The 4,577-nt window shown below is 48.2% G+C and overlaps 1 non-coding gene across 1 annotated transcript; it reads right to left on the reverse strand.

Moving 5' to 3' along the window:
• Positions 1 to 473: 473 nt before the first annotated feature.
• Trnat-agu (transfer RNA threonine (anticodon AGU)) lies at positions 474 to 547 on the reverse strand. Its single transcript has one exon. It is a non-coding gene; the product is annotated as a tRNA-Thr (tRNA).
• Between the last annotated feature and the right edge of the window lie 4,030 nt (positions 548 to 4,577).

Consider the following 4,577-nt stretch of genomic DNA (forward strand, 5'->3'; position numbering starts at 1 on the left):
GCCTCGTTATATGAACGCGGTAACAGTGTACACGGTAGCGGCAATGATGTGCACATGTGCTTTTAATTATTTAGAGGGTCTGGTAGAGAGGTGTGATATCAGGTACTCCAATAAATGGAATTCATATAGTGCCTTTTTGGTGTGGGCGGCGCGACAAGCTTACATCAACGGGTAACTGTAAAAGTAATCGTGGGCAACGAAAAGATATAACACCTCCTCGGTGTCGCCGTATCGCAGTTGCCACCTGCGACGGAGGGACCCTGTCGCGATGTTTTCTTTCTTAGACCCCACAGATGCGGCCCTTCCTGCGGGCCGCACAGCACGAAATAAAAGCTATAATAGCCTGCACACTGCATAACGAAGCCTTAAACATATCTGTAAAGGGAAGTTTGACATCCATCTAAATGCAGCCATACGGCTACAAAGGAAAGCTATACAGCTTTTTCGGAAACTTCGCAGTTGAAGAAAAATTCGTCCTGGTCCAGGATTCGAACCCGGGACCACTGCATAACTGGAGCAGTCGCTCTACCAACTGAGCTAACCAGGAGGGTAGTCGTTAGTAGCGCAAAAGCGAATTGATCAACAACTCGAAGTTGTTAATCAATTGAGTTGTTGAGCAGTGGTCCCGGGTTCGAATCCTGGACCAGGACGAATTTTCCTTCAACTGCGAAGTTTCCGAGAAAGCTGTATAGCTTTCCTTTGTAGCCGTATGGCTGCATTTAGGTGGATGTCAAACTTTCCTTTTCAGAAACTTATTCCTCCTTGGGGATTTCCCCTAAATCTGGTCGACTAAAACATACCTAAACGATCTTTTAGGTAAAAGGTAGATACACGATATTGATTACAAAATTTTTGCGTAACGCGTTCTCACATAAAAAAAAGGCACGCCCGATTCTATGGGGGGGAGGAGGGGGGTCGGAACCACAGCGTTACAACTTGTACCAAAGACTCTTCCCCAAACCGAACATTTCAAAATCCGTGCTTCAACGGCAAAGAACCGTGAAAGGAGAGGGCGCTGTCAGCGACTGCGGCAGGACAGTGACGGTGCAGCGCCCTGTCCTATCACTATTCTCTCCCGTAATTGTTAAAATATTCAGAATGCACCAACAGCCCCGCACTACCATGCTTGTTCCCCAAAGCCACCAAACTCGAACATTGGGATCTCTCTACCAGTTTGTATAAACAATATACCTACTGATGAAATAGAAGAGTAGACGGCACCAGGCAAGTTCCATTTTTTTCGTATACGTTACGGAATGATGTGGCCCGGTGGCAGAGTAATATCTTGTATAGTGTGGCCATTTCCGCGAGTTCGTGTAGATACTCGTTGTGAAACAACGCAAGAAACACAACGACTTAAAAGTAAAATGACACAAAACGCTATCACGTTAAGTTTTAATCAAGAAACTACCAATATGTGGCATTGGAAGAACCACGTAAAAAACGATATGCTCCTTTAACAAGAAAAAGCATCAATGCCGTAGCTATCTGTAATTCGAAAAACCTCCTCTCTATCTCTCTGAAAGGTTGATTAACGATTAGGAGAGCAGAGTCTTGAACCGGAGCCGCAAGTGAACCGAAAAGAGTAACTGAACCCAATTTTCGCCAAGCCCGGGAAACAAATCGAACTCTTATTGTTTTCTTTGTTTTCCGGAATGTTTAAGCTGAACCCAAACCGGAACGAATCAAACGAATCGCTCCGAGCCGGTGCTGGGGCCTCGAAGTTGTAATTTCTATGTATTGATTATGGTGCTCTATCATGCGTCTCAAGGTATTTTTACCACTAATCCGACAGCACCAGCAAGTATTATGCATTGTCGGTTGTTCCACAACTCATAACGTTTCCTTTTTTATTATTACGCTCAAAAAGGCAAAGTTCGCGCACACCAAGCAGCAGTTACTTTTGAATGTGCACCATTCGTTTTCTTTTTTGCCAGTCGGCCTTTGTCACGTGATTATCCTACACCAACAGCACGAACGGGCAGAAACTGCTTCTTAGGACGACCGATTCCAAAGAAAAAGGTCATGTCAACGTCGGAAATAAAAAAAAAATAAACTTTTTAATCACATGCAGATTAGTAAGATAAATGTGCGATAAAGTAAAGTAGTTGGATTTACTTCAAACTTTCCCTTGGCGCTCTTTGCCCTTAGTCTGCCTTGCGCCATAAAAACCCGACCATCATCATGAGTTCGATGTGCTTGTCCCCAGAAGTTACCAGTGCAGTAGAAAGAGAGAACGCAATGAAAATGCACCCCGCCTTACTCGCGATTCCTTTAAAGCGCGCTACCCTGGACCGATCGGTTACGTCACCTCAATAATCAGCAAATAGCATGAATTCCGTTGTTAAAGCGATTGGCCTCCGCCACAAAATACGATCGTCACGTTAGGTGGGCGTCGCTACAGCTCGTGTCTCCCGCGTTCCGCTCAAAATCCGGTCTTCTGGAATAGCAGCCCAGTTTGTGTTAGATACTGCCCATTTCCTCAAATTTTATTTTTCATTGGGATAAGTTAACTTAGGACGTGTATCCTGACGCAACTTATCATCGCTTATAATTCATGGCTCCTATGTTCACGGTGTTTAATACTGGGTAATTTTTTCGTTGTGTTATCAATTTGATTGCATCCCTGCCCTCTTGTGAAGGCCTTCACGGACATCAGAAACCACGATCTGTTATATTGCACTTATTCCGGGTTGAATAGGCAGTTATATACAAACAGCAGTGAGGCCTAAATCGAGGCATTTTTCTACTGCCCCGGAACTACCTCTTGTACTGTGACATTGCGTCCATGATAATTTGGGGGAAAATATTCTGTATCTCTTCATCCGTCACAATAACCACTGTTTTGGCGCTCTTTGCCCCAGTCAGACTTGCGCATTCACATCCAACCATCATCATCATCAAAAGTTTTATTTCTATGTTCTGCAATTGCCATATTTTAGTCCTTTTCCCACTGGTTTCTCAAGAATGCCTGACAACTTCCCTGTATTCTCTTTTCGCTGCTTATAAATCTATACGTGTATTCTTGTTCGGGTTTGGGCGTTAGCCAGCGCCCCCTATGTCTACTTTACGTAACCTTCTGGACGCAGACGCCGTCCCGAGAATCACAGTTTCGGCATGAACCAACTTACACAACAACTACCGCCCAGGAGCATTTGAACTATAGCAGTTTTGAACTCTAGCAGCAGCTTTAACGACATCGCTGGATCGCGCCATTCCTCCCCTGGCAGCCCGAGCGATATGGCCATAACGGGTTGCGCGGCCGCGCGGGCGCACGGGGACACGGGGACACGGGGTCTCGCTGAGTGCTCACAAAAAATAGGATCTGCTTTGCCTTGCGATGAATGCTTATCCTGTCCGAGGCTCCATCCTTTCGCCGCGACATGGCAACCTACAACTGGCAACCTTCTGCAACACGACACCAAGGCTACTGTAGAGCCATGTCAACCCGCTCACAAGAAGCCGACGGAGCAGTCTCAGCCATGACCGTTCGGCTGCCCCAAATTTAGGAGCGCAACCCACAACTTGGTTTCTGCTGGCAGAGGCGCACTTCCAGCTGCCGTGGATCACCTCTCAAGAAACCAAATTTCTTTACACCGTCCGAGCCCTTCGGCTGACAGCTTTGGAGAACACCGACATCACCGCTACGTTCGACCGCAGCCTCCTTGCAGCGCCTTACGACCCGATACACTTGTGCGCGGCTGTGGCAGCAGCTCGTCTGAGGAAGTGTTTTCGTCTCCGTTGGTAACGAGTACAACAGTGTGCGTCTCGTGCGTGATATGTCTCGAGGGCAAGGGACTGCAGTGGGTGCGCCAACCACAGCACAGATGGTTGAAATGCATGGCGACACAACGTCTTCGGCAAAAGTATCCAGGCTTGCGGACGAACACGAAGTTGTGCTTGCCGAAATTGTGCGTGGGTCGTCAGGAGCCGCTTGCATGAACAGTGGTAAGAGCGGTTTCTTCACAGGGGCCTGCCCTGCCCCTAATTAGAGCAAGAAGGAAGCGCTGACTGGGTGGGCAACAGAATGGTGGTGTCTGAGATGCAGTTATTCGTGGTTGACGCTGGGCTACGGTTTCCCTGCCGTCGCCGCTTCTTTAACGACATCCACAAGGTGCCCCACCCCGGCATTCGGGAATCCCAAAAACTCTAGGCTTCCCGCACGTTTGGCGCCGCATTAACGCTGACATTGAGGATTGGGTACACACCTGCACGCCGTGGTAGGTTTCAAAAGGCTAACTGCATTCTGCTACCGCTACGAAGCCATTTCTCAGTCCGGATAAACGTTTTTCTGTCACTCACGTTGACCTTGTTGCCCCCCTACTCCCTTGCCCTGGTTACCGGTACATCCTAACCTGTGTTGACCGGTTCACACATTGGCCTCCTCAGTAGCTTCAGCCTTGCTCTCTACCTGGATGTCGCGCTACGGATGCCCTTTCACTGTTGTCACCGATCGCGGCAGGCAGTCCGAGTCGTACCTGTTCACCCAACTGCTGCGCCTTCTCGGAACGACTCGTCTGCGAGCAGCTGCGTACACCCCCAGTCGAACGGCATCGTGGAGCACTTTTAGCGACACC

Source organism: Haemaphysalis longicornis, unplaced genomic scaffold (genome assembly GCF_048455015.1).
Source record: "Haemaphysalis longicornis isolate Haplotype H1 unplaced genomic scaffold, Haemaphysalis longicornis Haplotype H1 scaffold_249, whole genome shotgun sequence".
Taxonomy (NCBI): Eukaryota; Metazoa; Arthropoda; class Arachnida; order Ixodida; family Ixodidae; genus Haemaphysalis; species Haemaphysalis longicornis.